The sequence below is a fragment of the Balaenoptera physalus genome, assembly GCF_965194825.1.
Source record: "Balaenoptera physalus genome assembly, chromosome: 7".
NCBI lineage: Eukaryota > Metazoa > Chordata > Mammalia > Artiodactyla > Balaenopteridae > Balaenoptera > Balaenoptera physalus.
In genome coordinates, this window is record NC_138886.1 from 67,605,607 (window position 1) to 67,624,227 (window position 18,621).

At 36.7% G+C, this 18,621-nt stretch overlaps 1 long non-coding RNA gene across 1 annotated transcript in view; it reads left to right on the plus strand.

Annotated features, from left to right (window-relative positions):
• The window catches only part of LOC309663711, a 380,443-nt gene extending 362,937 nt beyond the window's left edge, over positions 1 to 17,506 (plus strand). Inside the window, exon 3 of the long non-coding RNA XR_014265417.1 lies at positions 17,332 to 17,506. This is a non-coding gene — a long non-coding RNA (uncharacterized lncRNA). The remainder of the gene's footprint in view (positions 1 to 17,331) is intronic.
• The last annotated feature ends 1,115 nt before the right edge of the window (positions 17,507 to 18,621 follow it).

Here is an 18,621-nt window from a genome sequence, read left to right on the forward strand (position 1 = left end):
TAAAAACAGAACACACATTTACCAAAAGCAAAAAGAAAACTGCCTTCGCTGGCATTCATATATTATGTATTTTTTGGAAGCAGCCTAAATAAAATCAAGAATGGAACTCAGAGCATGGAAAAAATAGCCTTCAACAGGTGATAATAAAACAGTTTGTTGATGATCGGTAAATGAGAGTGCCCCATGAAAGAAGCAGGTGTTAATGAGTCTCCAACATAAAACCTCTAAAGCTCATCCTCAGCAAAATATGTGAATTTCTCATCTGGCTTGAAAGATACAATTATAATATAGATGGTCATTTTAGACATACCAGAATTTATAAAAAGTGAGAGTTCGACTAAAGAGTTGCATGATAGATACAGTTGAGCGAACCCTACAGCTTCCTTGTAGATGTGTCTTTCCAGAGGGAGGGTCATAAATGCAAATATTTGAAGAGCCCGATAAGAAATGAAATGAGAGCAGTGACCTGTGGAGTACAAAGGAGCTGGGGGTTGTGTGTGAGGAGCGGTGGAGACTGTGGCACACCAGAACACCTGTGATCCTGGTAAAGGCTGCAGGGCCCACGGCACTAACCAGTGCTTGGCAGGCAGGATTGTGGTCAGATTGTCTGATTTTTCAAGAGAACATCGAAATCCAGATTTTTTTTTAATGTAAAAAAATTCCCGATTTTTAAATGTGAGAAACTAGTTGTTTTAAATTTACAACACTGTGTTGGCCAAAGAAAGCATATTCTACAAGACCCGTTCAATGGATAGACTGCCAGTGAGTTTCTCTTACTCTTGAAGGTGACGATTTATGTGATGAAATACGGAAGCTTCTGGGCGAGTGAGTAGAGAATCTGAGAACCGGGGGAGGGATGGGATGATTTGGTACAAGCCAGAGATTCTCATATGACACCAACAAGAGCTGGATACTGACGTACGAATATCAAGTCCACCAGGAATATTTCAAACAGGATAAAGGAAACCCAAGAGGGATCATTGGGGTATGCGGGCTCAAAAGATAAACTGGTTCTGGTCGAGTTCTGCAAGTAGGGGAGCAAGAGACCATATGGATTATTCACGTGACTATAGAGAGAGTGCTTTCAACGCGGGTACACCTGGGATCCACACTGAAAGAATATCTGAGCAGGTTAAGAGCAAAATTTGGAACTAGGAAGTGAAAATATACATAACAGCCTGTTACACATTTGACTAATGAATTAGGCTGGGCCAGAATAGTTAGACCAAGGAGACTGGGTACAAGCCCTGTACCTGTGTGCCCAGGACTTGTAGCTCAGAGCTTTCTGACAGCAGTAAAGTAAGTGTTTCACTATTAAGACCCTGGAAGGCATATGTTATTTATCTTTTTCATCACTGCCCCTAGCACGGTGGTTGGCACATGAGGAGCTCAGTAAAGGATTGCTCAATCAAGAAACTATAGCCGTGTGATAGCACATGTTGTGTTGAAGGGATGCAGGTTACTAATAACACATTTGGTACCATATTTAATGGGTATTTCTCACTGCACATACTACTCAGAGAAGGGGTTTTAACATTATTCAATCTCCAGTCATCCTCTCCTTGAATGTCTTAGTATTCCTCCTGCCTGGTCGTACCTTTACCTTTCTGTTTGTTTGTTTCCTTAATTTCCTGGCTCCTGCTGCTTCCTGCGTGTGCTTCCTCAATGTCGGCACCACCTGGAGTTGTAGAACCCCTCAGCACTCCTCTTTCTGCAGTGTTCTTCAGTAATCTCATCAACAGTGATTGGTTCAGTTCTCATTTATAGGTTGACATTCTCACATTCCAGCCTGAACTCAAGTTCCAAAACCAAAATCCCAGATACTGTTATGGACTGAATGATTATGCCCCCAAACCCCATCCCCTCATATGGTGAAGCCCTAACCCCTGTGTGGTTGTATTTGGAGATGGGGTCTCTAAGAAATTTATTAAGGTTAAATGAGGTCATAAGGGTAAGTCCCTGCTCTGATAGGATTAGTGTCCTTATAGGAAGGACATCAGAGAGAGTGCTTTCTCCCCCGCCCTTCTTTCCCATCCCCCACCCCAGGCACACATGGAAGAAAGGCCATGTGAGCACACAGTGAGATGTTGGCCACCTGCAAGGCAGGAAGAGAGCTCTCACCAAAAACCAAATTTGCTGGCACCTTGATCGTGGACTTCTGGCCTCTAGAACTGTGAGGAAATAAATGTCTGTTGTTTAAGCCACCCAGTCTGTGGTATTTTGTTATGGCAGCCCAAACCTCCCCCCATCTGTATTTCAGGATCTCATCATTTCTTGCCTGAGATTTCTCTAAATTGATCTCTAAGCTCCATTCTCTCCAGACTTGAATTCATCTTCCACCTTGCCTCCAGAGTTACTATTCTAAAACAACTGATCATCTGTCAGTCCTCATTAAAACACTGTCTTTCCTACCAAGTCTAAATTCCTTGGTGCAGTATAGGAGAGCTCTCAGCTGAAGAGGTATGTCATCCAAAAGAAGAGGCTGTAGGGGTGGGAAGTGATGTCCACAGACAAGAGGTGGAGGCATTCGGAAGCCAGGAGCATGGTCTAAGAAACCCCCTTCCAAGGCCCCAGAGGGAGCCGAATGACTCCTCATTTCCTTAGCCAACAGGAGTGAAGGACATTAGAAAGTGTGGTGCCTGAGTGACATGGTGAATTTCTACTTAAAATTTAATGACAGTGTGTTTGAGGATATTTTTAATGTTAGTAATTTTTTAAATTTTCAAATAAATAAAATTATTTATTAACATTTTAAAAAAATGTGTTTTATTGTGGTAAGAACACTTAACATGACATCTTCTCTCTTAAATTTTTAAGTGTATAACACAGTTTATTGACCACAGGCACAAGGTTGTGGAGCAGATCTCTGGAGTTTATTCATCTTATTTAACTGAAACTTTATGCCCATTGATTAGTAATTCCCCATTTCCCTTCCCCATAGGCCTTGGCAACCGGCAGTCCACTCTTTGATTCTATGAATTTGACTATTTTAGTTACTTCAACGTAAGTGGAGTCATGCAGTATTTGTCCTTCTGTGACTTGCTTATTTCACTTAACATAATGTCCTCAAAGTTCATCCACGTTGTCGCATACTGCAAAGTTTCCTGACTGAATAATATTCCATTGTATGTATATTCCACATTTTTTTATATCTATTCACCCATTGATGGGCATTTGACTTAATGTTTATTACAGGTTATTTCCTGATGATTAGTGAACAGACATATCAAAGTTGGTTTTGGCATACAACTGGTAGAGAAGTAGGCAAAATTTTGAAATCTCTCTCTTTTATACACACACACACGCACACACACTCTGAAGTACAGGATACTGATTTGTATTGGAGGCACTGGATTGAGAGTCAAACAGCCGAGATTTAAATTCTGACTCTTATCACCCACGGTGTAGCCTTGGACAAATGACTTTATTTTGCCAAGCCTTTCCTCTCTCTGTTATATGGTTATAATAACAGTATATTTTAATAATAGTAACTTGTTTTACAAAGTTGCTGTAAGGGTTAAGTAAGACAAAGTGCTTAGCACACTGCCTGGCTTGTAAGTACTCAGTCACTGTTTATGCTGGTATTAGAGGTAGCCACTATTGTAGTATTTTTCTCATAATCTTTGAGTAAAAATGCTATCAAAAGACACTTTAGAATCCTAGGGATCAAGGAACCCAGTTTGAGAAACACTGACTTAGGCTCTAGATACACTGGCCTCCTGTTCCTTGACTTTGCCAGGCATGTCCTACCTCGGGGCCTTTCTCCAGATGCTCTTCTTATTTTTTTGAGTTTCACATTTGAATTTTTTTTTTATTGGAGTACAGTTGCTTTACAATATTGTGTTAGTTTCTGCTGTACAGCAAAGTGAATCAGGTATATGTATACATATAGCCTCTCTTTTTTGGATTTCCTTCTCATGTAGGTCACCATAGAGCATTGAGTAGAGTTCCCTGTGCTATAGAGTAGGTTCTCATTAGTTATCTATTTTATACATAGTATCAATAGTGTATATATGTCAATCTCAATCTCCCAATTCATCCCACCCCCCCTTCCCCCTTCGTATCCATACGTTTGTTCTCTACATCTGTGTCTCTATTTCTGCTTTGTAAATAAGGTCGTCTATACCATTTTTTTTCTAGATTCCACACATAAGCGATATTATCTGATACTTGTTTTTCTCTTTCTGACCTACTTCACTCTGTATGACAGTCTCTAGATCTATCCATGTCTGCAAATGGCACTGTTTCGTTCCTTTTTATGGCTGAGTAATATTCCACTGTGTATATGTACCACATCTTGTTTATCCATTCATCTGTCAATGGACATTTAGCTTGCTTCCATGTCCTGGCTATTGCAGATAGTGCTGCAATGAACATTGGGGTGCATGTGTCTTTTTGAATTATGGTTTTCTCTGGGTATATTCCCAGTAGTGGGATTGCTAGGTCATATGGTAGTTCTATTTTTAGTTTTTTAAGGAATCTCCATACTGTTCTCCGTAGTAGCTGTATCAATTTACATTCCCACCAACAGTGTTGGAGGGTTCCCTTTTCTCCACACCCTCTCCAGAATTTATTGTTTGTAGATTTTTTGATGATGGCCATTCTGACTGGTATGAGGTGATACCTCACTGTAATTTTGATTTGCATTTCTCTAATAATTAGTGATGTTGAGCATCTTTTCATGTGTTTGTTAGCCATCTGTATGTCTTTTTGGAGAAATGTCTATTTAGGTCTTCCGCCCATTTTTGGATTGGGTTTACAGATGCTCTTCTGCCAGGTATCTGCACAATTCATCTTGATCCTCAACTCATTCAGGTCTTTACTCAAGACTTAGCTTCCTGATGAGGCCTGCCCTGACCAGCTCATCTGAATGTCAATACTACCCCCACCCCAGCACCAAAGCTGTATATCCCTCTTCCTGCTTCATTTCTTCCCTTGAGTACTTATTCCTAGCATACTTTTTATTTTACTTACTCATCCTTTATTTTCTCTTTCTCCCGCTACACAAAGTCGGGGATTTTTTGTCTGTTTTGTTCCCTCGCACTAATAGGTTCTCGGAAAACATTTATTGAATGACTGAATAAATAAGCTACAGTAAAATATTCAGCATGTTGTCCACCCTGTGAACATGCTATGTTCATTTGACAGTCTGCAAAGATAATAACTTTTTACTATTCATTTTTAAAACAGACTATGATAGCTATTGTCTTTACATGAGCATTGAGAAATTTTTGCAAAACTGCCTTTTAAAATCATCTAAAATAGAATATTTTCACACACATGGTATACAACTCTAAAAGGAAGGAGGATGCTTAAATGTTTAAGAAAATGAAATTATGGGAAAACTGGGCTGTACTGCAACTTATTATAAATTTGCAGATATGGCACAGGATGAATGATGTTACCGGAACCATACCCATCATCCAGAATGAAAACCCAGACTGTGAAGGTTAGACCTGCCAATAAGGGCGCTAGAGAGCTCACTGTTTTTAGAGTGATATTTTTGACATTAAAATGAAATATTTTAAATTTAAAATAAAATAACTAAAATTTAAAGCAAAAATATACGAATTTAATAATTTTTAAAATATTAAAAATTTTAAAAGTACATCCTGGTTTGTAGCATTATTTTTATCAGGCATTGATATCCCTAATAATATTAATATCCCTAACATTTAGCAGGACAGCAGGAACCACTGCTTTCTCTGATTGTGTGCTTCTAATTGCCTTGCCTTTGCCTAGAAAACATTGATCATTTTCTCATTTGTGTTTCTTTTCTAGCATAACTTTTCTACCTGGGTGAATTGTGGTTTGCTAGGAAGGATGTTGTAGCGAAGGGGATGGGTCTCATCTAGGAGGCCATCACCTGAGCGAAGTCACTGTGGACCAGGGTCTAGTCCTCAGTTTAAAAATAACTGTGTTGGGTAATCCAGAGTCAATCATCCAAGAGAACTGAATGAGACTTACTAATCGAACTGATTTAAGTAGACAGAGATGAATATGGATATCCATTCATAATCAAAGATGATACTTCATGATTTCCTGGTGTCATATAAACTGTCAAGTAAGGGTCAGGCACTCTCTCCCTGTGGATGAGCTCTGGGAAAGCTGAAACTAGAATAAGAAGTTTTATGTGTTTACTGAGCTTTTATAGATATAAAGCCAGAACAAAGGAATCCAGGTGTCTCTAAGGGGTCACCCTCAGGGAACATGACTTGCGTCCATCTTCTTCACTAAGGTGATCGTTTCACTTCAGGGGCTCTAATGATTAACCTTGTTGGCCATGATTGAGTAAACGTGACCAACCTCTGACTCTTTGGAATTTTTCCATTTCTGTGCCTTGCATCATTGGTTCATTTTTTTCCTTAAATCTTTCTCTGGACAAGTGAATTACAGTTGATGAGGCTTGGGCTTGCCAAATTGCAATCACGCTCCAGGCCCAGTATCCTTGAGATGAATACTCCTGGGTCCTCACCTTTGGAATTGGATTGCCTCTAACCTCTTCAGTTCCTCACCTGCAGACACTGTGCACAGCAAGGAGGAGCTTGCTCAGGTACAGGATGGATTACAGGTCGCAGTATCTTGCTACTGCTTCATTTGATCTGACTTCTGTGTGCTTTGCCTGAAGAATTGCAGTGACATCTAACAGTTCTACTGTGCAGGACTTTACAGACATCACTTTATAATACTCTTCTCCCAGGTGCACTGGAGCTATTTTGAATCATGTCTGGGCTCCCAAGGCCAAGTTAGGTGCAGTGTCATTTGGGGACTATTTTTGGAGGCAGTATAGTCAGTCATGCAGTGATTTCTTACCTCATTGTATGGGTATCAGCCAAGCTCAGTTCCAGATGGTATTTAAAGGGTAACGTTTTGAGCTTTTATCTTTTATAGTTCTTACAGGTGAGAGAGCTGGTAAACACAAGACCTGAGTCTTGCAAATGACCAAATTGAATTCAGATTAGTTCATACTCAGAAATTTATCAGAAACACATTTTTCTTGCCACCAGAAGAGAGGACAAATGGCAGGAAATGTAAAATTTGTGCATTACCCATGCTTCAGCGCATGGCTTACAGAAATGAACCTGTCATTGTATTCAACCCACAGAAGTTCTTAGTTAAGGGGAAAGCACTCTATGAAAAGTAAAGAAAGAATAGACAAAATTCAATCTATTCAATCTGTAAATGTTCTAGATATAAAGAACTAGATTCCTAAACTATCTTTATAAGTATATTTTAAAATTTTAATTTCAGAAAAGTAGTAGGAAATTAACTTATGCATTATAAGCACTTAAGCTTTTCTCAGCTTACTCAAGGGCTATCTATCTACCCCTTAAAAAAAAACTCTTAGAAAAGTAGGACACTGATTCCAGAAGCCAAGATATTTTCTTTCGGAGTCTTTGATGCATACATTCCTTTCTGAATGAAAGTTTCCTTAGAAGTCTTCTTACCCTGGGTTCTAGTTTTTCATAATCTCACGCATCTCTTTCGAAGTAAACTCTAGAATCAGTTTTAAACATTTTGATCTAGCAATTTCTAAGTTGTATTTTACAAAATAAATGGTCAGATTTTAAAAATGCAAGTATTGTACTGAGAACTAAAATTCATTTAACTGGGAAATATGTACTGTTCTATTAAATTTTTAAAAAACCAGGAAGATGTGAACCTTCTATTTGTTTAATTTGCCACGTTAAATTATGTGTCTTTTATCAGAAACTTTGGAAGTTGAATCTTATACTAAACATTTGGAATGCTTTTTACTAGATGCTTTTGGTCATTGTATTTATTTTGCTATCTCTTTTCCTGTCAGCTATATTCAAGAGTCTGGGGTTGGGGGTCACTGGTACCTGTATTTATTGTAACAGCATATAACTCATAAACACAATAACCTCCTTTTGGTATTAGTCCCAAGATCAGTGACTTATTTTCCCTTCTTGCTAGTTTCTTTCTACTTTGATTTAATTACTCAGTTTTAAATTACAGATCACAGTAGCTCCACAAAAATACACTTGATAAGATTTCAGAGTCATTCTTTTATGTCATTTGGTCAGATATTAGTCATTTAAAAATATTTGGGGGAAGAGAGAGGAGTGGACATGATGAGAAGAAGATGATCAATGTGTGAAGCATTCCTGTCCTCTCTGGGCTGACAATGCCTCCATTCATTTCTCTAGGCCCTGAGCAGTATGTTTTTCCTTTCTTCCAGGAGTGTGGGTTGGCCAGAGAGAAAACGGAAGAGAGAAGGGCAGTGGAGTCCTCTCTAAATCACCAAATACCTTTTCAGCTGACAGACTGGCTCATTGTCAGTGTGTACTTTCAAAAGAAGGAAAGCTGCAATAGGTTCTTTCTATACAGCACATGGTGATTCCCTTGCTAGTAAGATCTTTTGTCTATTCATGACATTGGAAAATAAGGCTATTTGGTGATACCTCATTGGGGTTTTTATGTTCCTTTTCTCCTATGGCATATAAAATTGAATATCAAACTCCTTCAGAAATGAACATATATCCCTCAATAAGCTAAACTTTCAGTAACATTAAAACTTCAAAGGATCCTATAGAAAGAAGATTGTTGCCTACAGAATGGTATTTCTTAGAGTTCTAAGAGTCTATATAAAGTGTTGGGTATATCCTAGTCAGTCTATACTGTTACATAGCTATACAAGAAGAAAATCAGATATGTGTTAAAATGTTTTTGGTAAACATTTATAGAACACAGAATAATAATCCTTCTTGGACTCATATTGGAAAGTAGTCTATGGAACGAGGTGATGCGATATGATATCATGCCCAATAAAATGTGTAGACTCTTGCTTTATAGTTATATAAATATCACCTCTCTCCAGCTATATTGTAAACTCCTTGCGGGGTGGGGGCGGTCAATTTACTTTTATATCCTTTAAAGAATTTAGCCTGGTGTCTCTACGTCATAAGTGCTCAATAAACATGTACCAAATGAAGGAATAACGCTGTAGGATCCCTATGCATGGATTTCTTGAGACCTTCTCTATAGGTCTTTCTAATAAACTTGAAACTTGGAGATCTATGAAAGTACATAAAACATCAAATAAAAATACCTGACAATTGAATGCCAGTAAAAAACACCAAAAGGAGAATATATAATGGTTTTCTAAGAGTGGATCAGTGTTGTCTCATTATTGATAAATTTGGCAATGGATTTCCTTTAAAATATAGAAACAATTAGAGCATAATCATCTTGGCCACTAATGGGTTTTGCAAAAATGTCTCTTTTCATTTTATAACTGACCTACTTGAAAAACATGGTGAACCCTAAAGGGTCATTGCCTTGGAAAAGAGTATGGACAAGCCCCTTGTAGTTTTGTTCGGGTGCTGTTCAAAGCCATACTCTAAACTTTCCCCAGAACTAGAAACAAATGTGTTACCACAAACCAATGTGGGAGACTCCATGGAGGGATTGTTTCCTCTTCATCTTTTATTATTTTGTTTGTGTGTCCTAACCGCTTATTTAGATTTATCCTGCTTTCTTATGGATGAGCAACTAGCTCTGTACGGTGACATCTCAGGGACCAGGATTCAGGAAGAGCAGCTTTTGGGAGATTTATTATTAGGTGCTGTCTGTACAAGACTATTTTCCGTAAGAGGCCAGAGGGACTTCTAATGAGGCAATTCAACTAGAATACCAAAATCTACAAAGACAGAATTCTCTTACTATCCTTCCCTAGAGCCAGAAAGACTTTGCTGAGGAGCTGAATTTCTGATAAGTTCTTTTTTCGGGTGATCATTGAATGGAATGAATGCCAGCTGAGAAATATGAGTAGTAATCTAAGAATGATTCCTAGGTAAGCCTTATTAATATTTCTATCATAATCCAGTTGACCTATTGCTTTACTGGAAATTTTTCCAAAAATGCAAGATCATTTAGACATAATGGCCTGATATATATATATATACATATATATGTATACACACACGCACACACACACACATTTGTAGAGGTGTGGCGGGAACAGGTAGCTGACTATCAAAGTTTCATGTTTCCCTTCCACAATGTTGAGTTGTCATGGGGTAGTAGTCCCTGTCTAGCTAGGAACTACATTTTCCAGCCTTCTTGCATCTAATTAGGACACTGTAACTCGTTGTAGCCAAAGGACATAGGACATATGAGTGGAAGTGACACATGTCATGCTGGGAAGTGCTGAAGAGGCAGATGTATCTTCTCCATGCTCTCTTTCTGAATGAAGAGGAGTCTAAGACCCTAGAAGGGGGTGGGACTGCAAGATGGAAGGAGCCTGAGTTTCAGAATGATCAGGTGGTTGGTGGGTAGAAGGCCACCCAACTTGTAGCATCTACATTGGTCTGTATTGTGAGCAAGACAGAAATGTTTATTGTGTTAAGTTAATGAAATTTTGATGGTTTATCTGTTCCATCATCTCACCTCACTTTAACAAATACAGGAGGTAAATAAAAATGTCCCAAACAAAGGTCATTGTAAAATGGCAGATTTGTTCCCATTTTCTATTAATGCTAAGAGTTTAGGATCTGTGCAGTTGAAGGTAGCCTTTAAGAGTCATTTTACAACTATAGGACTTATACATGGAGAAGGCACACATGTTCCCTGAGTGTTGAGCCCCGCATCAACTCCTCCGCAGAAAATGGTTTTCCTAGACATTACAAAGATCATCCTAGACCCTTATCTCTCTTTCATCTACCTGCCCCTTTTCTATCCATTTCACACTCAAGTCCCATCTCCTCCATTATGCTTTCTCTTACCACTAAAGATATCATTCCTTTCTTTGAGCTCATAGCAATTAAAGTCTGTACCAATCTTTGTACTGTCTCATATGCTGCCTAGTGAGAGCAGTCACATTGTTACATTAGTTTTGTTTTGTTTTCTTTTATTTTTGGCTGCATTGGGTCTTTGTTGCTGCACGCGAGCTTTCTCTAGTTGTGGTGAGCAGGGGCTACTCTTCCTTGTGGTGCACGGGCTTCTCACTGCAGTGGCTTCTCTTGTTGCAGAGCACAGGCTCTAGGCACGCGGGCTCAGTAGTTGTGGCACATGGGCTTAGTTGCTTCGCGGCATGTGGGATCTTCCTGGACCAGGGCTCGAACCCATGTCCCCTGCATTGGCAGGCGAATTCTTAACCACTGCACCACCAAGGAAGCCCCTGTTACATTATTTTTAATGAGTGAAGGCATCATTTGTCTAAATTATAATGTAAAGGTGGGAGAGAAGAATAAAATTTTTAAAATAATAAGTAGAATTAGGATACTGGAAATAGACACACTTATCCTTTTGCCTATAGGAAGATGATTACAGGGGGAAGAAGGGTTCAGGACATACACTTCCTGTAACATCGGCGTTCATAGTAGAACACTTTTAATGTTATATCCCAGAAGTCATATAGCAGTCACTGAGCCTTTTACTTTCCTACAAAAATTAAGACATTTATTTATGAGCAAAGAAGTAGAAAATTAGTCAAGAGCAGTGCAGGCATCTCTAGTAATTTTGGCTATAGAGGCCCCCTGGCTACAGTCATCTTCCAAATTTGAGAGAAAAATTTTCAGCTAATTTAGTTCTTGGCATCATTCTTATTCTACCAGTGAGAATGTCAATTGTGTACCATTAGGAGGGCAAGTTTTATGTGTTGATCCCACCTGAAAGTTGAAACCAGATTCATTCCACCCACAGTGCCAGCCATGTGGTAAACCCCATCCAGTTCCTTGGATGGGACCTACGTTTCTATGGACAAAATGTCATGTGAAGGCTCCACATCCTGTTACCCAATTGTGAGTGATCAGTCCTCCACGGTTGAGTATCAAATGTCTACATTTATCGTACCAGATCTTAATCATTGTCAACTGTGCAGAAAGACCCTTAGAGATTTTTATATGCTCTAAATTCAGGAAATTCTCACGTATGCTTCTCACAACAATGTAAGTCATGCCCCTTGTGTGCACACATGCAAATCATAATTTGAAAGACCTATTTAACATTTAGGCTTAAATAATTCGGAGGATGAATCCCAGATGAAGCCATGGAAAAGAAACTTTAAATGAAAGGTTTAAATATCTCACACATGCATTGCTAAAGTAAGAACTGTGAATTTTCTTCCATGCAGTTTAGTCCAATTATTTCAAGTATGTTATGGAAAGGCTTGAATCATTAACAATCTCTCTAGACATGGTTTATTTGAGGCATTTTTAAAAATATACTTGCTATCTAGTGCTCTTTCTTTCTACGCATTAAGTTTCAGATTAACATATGGTAATAATGCAGCATTGTTTAGTTGTGTGATTCTTCATATAGCAGGAAATATAAAGTACAAAAGCACACGTGAAAACTGAGCTAATATTTCTTTCACCCAAATAAGTAACAATTATTAATCTAGATTCTTTTCAGTTACAGAAATTGATGATACCTTCTTGAAAGGAACTAGTAGTTTAAAAAGAATCCCACAGTGTTTGAGTTATTTAATAAGACAACAGGAATGGATGAAATGAAAAGAAAGTTTGTACTTGATGCAAACAAAATACATAAAAGATCTTATTATGCCAATGTAGGGAGAAAAAAGTCTGAAAATCTTCCGCACCAAGGTTAATTTTTATATAATGAGTGCAGAGAAACAGAGTGTGGAAAAGACGTGATCTTCAGTCACTTTTCTCACATAATTCTACAGTAACAACAGAAACTAAAATGAGTTGAATTGTTGCAAAGGAAGGAGACTATCATAAAAGATAGTAAGTAGATTTACCCACCATTTATTATATCATCCTGTTCACAGCGCTACATTTGAGATTGTGTCAGCACTTCCATTATAAGCCTGTACTTTGAGGAATTTGGAATGTGGCCAATGAAAGATCATTCTGAACTAAAAGTTGGCACAGCAAATTTCCTCCCATGAGCAAAAGTTGTTTTCATTATTTCTTCTTCATCGTTGTCTTCTTTTTCCCCCTCTCTTTACAAAATTCCATAAAACTTCATCTGGTTGCTTTTAAACTTGGATATCTGAAGTAAAAGTTAAGTATAAGAGAGCCAACCGAGTGGTTTGAAGACAATACATCTTTTGTCCATCTGGGCAGAATTTGTATTTGGTATTTTAGATGAAGGAACCACTACTATTCAGTTGGGAGTATTTAGAGAAAGAGTAAAAACTAATTTCAAAAGCCCTCTTAGTCATTGCCTCTAGTAATGTAGTTTAAAAGCGATGAAATGAGGGTGAGAGAGAGCTTGTTCACTTATTCCCATTATTGTGCATACTGCTTTATAGCTGTTTACAAAAACTGTTGTTCACAGCACTCCTGCATAGTTTCATACCCTTTACTTAACAGTTTTATTGATGCATAATTTACATACAATAAAATTAATTCAATTTAAGTGTACAGTTCTATTAATTTGGGTAAATACATGTAGTTATCCAAATACCACCAACCACAATCAAGTTTCAGAATGATTCCATAACCATATAAAGTTATCTTGTTTTATTGGCAATTGTTTCCCACCCCCAGCCTCAGGCAACTACTGATCTTTCTGTCACTATAGATTTGCCTTTTGTAGGATTTTAAATAAAATCAGATGCTGTATAATTTCTGTTATTTCATTATTTCTATATCTGACTTCTTTCACATAGCATGATATTTTTGAGGGACATCCATATTCTTTCATATATCAATAATCCATTCTTTTTTTTTTTTTTTTTTTTTTAATTATTCCTGAGTAGTATTCCATTGCATGGTTGTACCAGTATTTGTTAATCCACTCATGAGTCACGGACGTTTGCTGCTGTTTCCAGTTTGGGACTATTATTAATAGAACTGTTGTATATATTTGTGTACAGGTCTTTATGTAGGCATGTTTTCATTTCTCTTGGATAAGTACTTCAGAGTACGATTACTAGGTTTTATGATAAGTTTATGTTTAACTTTATGTTGAGCTGCTAAACTGCTTTCCAGGGAGCATGACTATTTTTCATTTCCATCAACAATGTATGAGAGTTCCAACTTGATCACATGCTCAGTAAGTCTTTTTCTTTGAGCTTTTCTGGTGCGTATGTACTGATATCTCACTGTAATTATTGGCCATTTGTGTTTTTTCTTTGGTGAGTTGTTTTTTCAGATCTATCCTCTGACTCCTTTCTTATTGGGTATTTGTGTTTTTATTATTGAGTTGTAAAACTTCTATATAGTTTAGAAAATAACTCTTTGTCAGATAGATATTTAGCAGATGTTTTCTTCCAATATACGGTTTGCCTTTTCATTTTATTAATGATAGTTTTTGATGAGCAAAATTTTCTGTTTGAAGTCCAATATATAAATATTTTTTCTTTCATGATTCATTTATTTTTGTGTCCTAAGAAATCTTTGCCTAACTCACAGTCTGTAAGATTTTTTCTGTCTTTTCTTTTAGAAGTTTTGTGATTTTTAGCAGTTGGGTTTGGGCCTCTTATCCATTTCAAGTTAATGCTTACGGAATGAGGTAAAGATAGAAGTTTACTTTTTTTCCCATATAAAAATACAGTTATGCCGGCAGCATTAATTAAAAAGACTATCCTGTCAACATTAAATTACTTGGCACCTTTCTCAATAAACATTTCATATATAAAATCAAATATGAGTCTATTTCTTGACCTTAATTTTTGTTCCCTTGATCTATGTGTAAGTTCTTATTCTAAAACCACACTGACTTGATTATAGTAGCTTTATAGTAAATCTTTAAATCAGGTAGTGTAAGTCCCCTGACTCTGTTCTTCTTTTTTAAAATTATTTTGGCTATTCTAGTCTTCTGAATTTCCATATTAATTTTATAGCCAGCTTGTCCATTTCTACACACACAAAAAAACCTATTGGATTCATACTGGGATTGCATTATATCTGTAGAACAGTGTGGCAAAAATTGCCATATGAACAATATTGTCTTCCCATCTATGAACCTAGTATATCTTTTTATTTAAGTTTTCTTTAATTTATCTCATCAATGATTAGTAGATTTTAGTGTTCGAGTCTTATATATCATTTATTAAATTTATTTCTAAGTGTTTTGTTTGATGGTATTATTAATGTATTTTTAAACGTTATTATCAGATTGATCTTTGCTACTGACTAGAAATATGATGACCTTGCTAAATTCATTGTGTAATTCTAGTAGGTTTTTGTTGGATTCCTTGAGATTTTGTAATATAAGCATTTAAAGCAGTAAATTTCCCCATAGGCATGGCTTTAGCTGAATCCCACAGATTTTGATTTGATATTTTGTTTTCTGTCAATTTAATATATTTTCTTATTTCTTCTTTGACCCGTGGGTTACTTTGAATTGTGGGAATATGTGGAAATTTTCCAGATTTATTTCTGTCATTTATTTCTAATTAAATTCTGTTGTTGTTGGAGAACATAATTCCAGATCTTTGAAATATATTCAGGCTTATTTTATGACCTAACATATGGTCTATGCTAGTCATACAATGAATAGAATTTTCTATATGCACTTACAAAATATATCTATTTGTTATTATCTGGAGCTTTCTATAGATGTCAGTCAGGTCAGGTGATTTATAGAATTTTTAAATCTTCTGTAGTTTCATTTACTTTCTGTCTATTTGTCCTAACAATTGCTTATAGAGATTACAATTCACATCCTTCACTTATCACCATCTGCTTGAAATTAACTGACTTACATTAAAATATAGGAATTGTGTATCAATATAGCTCTTTCTCTTATTTTGTGTTTTTTTTAAATTACATCTATATAAGTCGTAAATCCAAAAGTACTGTGTTACAATTATTAGCTTAAATAGCAATATATCTTTTAAAGTAATTAAAGGAAGAAAATAATATACACATACACATACATATACATATGTACACACATACACACCCCATTTCTGTGGTTCTTCATTCTTACCTGTGAATCTAAGTTATAATCTGTTGTCATTTCCTTCCATTTAGAGAAATCCCTTCGGCATTTCTTATAACATAGGTCTGCTAGTGACAAATTTTCTTATCTCAAAATGTCTATATTTCACCTTCCTCTTTCTAGGATACATTCAATGGATATAGAATTCCTGGTTAACACTTGTTTTATTCTTAAGCACTTTAATTATGTAATACAATATCTTGTGGCCTCTTGTGTCTGATAAAGAGTAAGCTGTTAGTCATGTCATTATTCCTTGTGTATGATATGTTGTTCTTCCCTTGATACTTTCAAGAGATTTTTTGTAATTTTTGCTTTCAGCATTTTAACCGAGATGTCAAACTAAGTGTGTCTTTCTTTAATTTATCCTACTTAGGGGTCTTTTGCTCATCTTAGTTAACATGAATTAAGTTAACGAGTTAATTAATGTTGGTTAATTTAATTAGTTAATTTAGTTAACAGTAGTTAATATAACAAATTTGATAAGTTTTTAGATATTATTTCTTTAAATATTTTTCTGCCCCCTTTTATATCTCTTCTCTTTTTGAGATTCCAATGACATACATGTTGAAATACCTCAGTTCCATGTTCATTTTCTTTAATATTTTTTCTCTGCATTCTTCAACTTGAATACTTTGTATTGCTCTGTCTTCAAGTTTACTGATTCTTATTTCTTCTCAAATCTGTCAAGCTGATTTAGGTTCATGTTTATGGTTTCTTTTAGATTATTTCTATAGTTTCTATTTTTTTGTTGGCATTCTCTGTGTTTACTTAGTAATAGTATATGTTTTCTTTAATTATTTGGGCATAATTTTCTTTAAGTTTTTAAACATATTTATAATAGCTGCTTTAAAGTTTTTGCTAAATTCAACATGTGGGCCAGCTTGAAGTCAGTTTCTATCGAGTATATTATTCAATGAGTATGAATCATTCTTTACGTTTCCTTTGAATATCTAGTTATTTTTGGTTGAAATGTGGACATTGTAGGTAATACGCTGTATCAGTTCTGAATTTCATTTTGTATTAGGAGGGAGCTAGTGGTTTTGTTTCGCTTTGTGGGTAATTAAATTTCCTGTACTGAAATACATCCGAATGAAATCTGTCATCTTCATGATATGCAGCTGCTGGTATCTCTGCTCAGTTTCTTTCTTTCCTGCTTCTTGTTTTTAGTATGACTGCCTAAGCATCTTCCTTGCACTTATGTAATTTAGTGGCTAACCAGCCAATAATTGGGCATAGGCTATATTAAGATAGTCAAGCCAGTAAAGTTTCCATTGTTGCTATTAAGCTGTGTGAGGGTCAAGGACATAATGACACAGCATGTTCATATGTGTCCTTTTGTCAGGCATGTACGGGTTAGCCGTCATACAGGGGTGTATGGAGAATTTATCATCACAACACTTCTACAGTTCTTTCACTTCTAAAATCCCTTCTCCCTTAAATTTCTAGCTACTCTGTCCCCTGCTCCGACTCAAGTCCATCATCTTCAACTGGTAAAGCTGTAGATTTTTGCCACCCAAGCATGAAGGGGATGGAAACACTCACAAGCAAGAAGGCTATAAATTCACAGTTTTTAATCAAATACAGTAGCCGTTTTTCATGAATAAACACTTTTCAAACTGTTGCCAACTTTTGTCTATTTCTGCTCCCTAAAATAGCTGTATTGAATAATCTTATCCAGTTTTTTACTTGTTTTCCCCCGAGAGAAATTGCCCAGGTTCATTGCACTGACCATTCCCAGAGGCTGGACTTACACCTACTTTATAAAGCGAAGTAAAATAAGCTTATCCTTTCCTTGATATTCTTAGATACTCACTAGACAAAAAAGAAAAAGAAAAAAATACCTACTCTTGGATGAGAATGTAGGTAAGAGGCACTGCTGTACAAAATTTTGACACAATTTCTGAAGGGTGTTTTGGCTATAGCCTTACAAAGATGGATACCCTTTGATCCAAACTTTAAATTGTAAACATCCTTTGACCTAGCTATTATATTTCCAAGAATTATCCTAAAGAATAATTAGAAATGGGACCAAAATTACAAGTACAGACATACTTACTAAAGCAGTATTTGTAACAGTGGAAAGTTGGACAGAACCCAAATGTCCTACAATGAGGTTTTCAGTGTATCTATAAAATGAAATGCCATGTTGCCAGCATAAGTAATGGTATAGAGTAGTAGATGTGTTTTTATTACTATATGAGCAAAGCAGGGCACAAAGCAATATAGCAATATAGTTCCACCATTCTCCTACATTTTAAATTTCATATAGATACATTGTAAAAACAATCTGGAAGTCCATATATCAAAGGTTATTCTAGAGACTGAGTTTATAAGTGATTTTTGCTGTTGTTCTTTACCTATATTTCATTTTCTTTTTTTATTTTAATTTATTTTTGGCTGTGTGGGGTCTTCGTTGCTGCTCGCGGGCTTTGTCTAGTTGCAGCGAGCAAGGGCTACTCTTCGTTGCGGTGTGCTGGCTTCTCATTGCGGTGGCTTCTCTTGTTGCAGAGCACAGGCTCTAGGCGTGCGGGCTTCAGTAGTTGTAGCACGCGAGCTCAGTAGTTGTGGCTCGCGGGCTCTAGAGCGCAGGCTCAGTAGTTGTGGTGCACGGGCTTAGTTGCTCCGCGGCATGTGGGATCTTCCCGGACCAGGGCTCGAACCTGTGTACCTGCAATGGCAGGCGGATTCTTAACCACTGCGCCACCAGGGAAGCCCTATATTTCATTTTATTTTCTA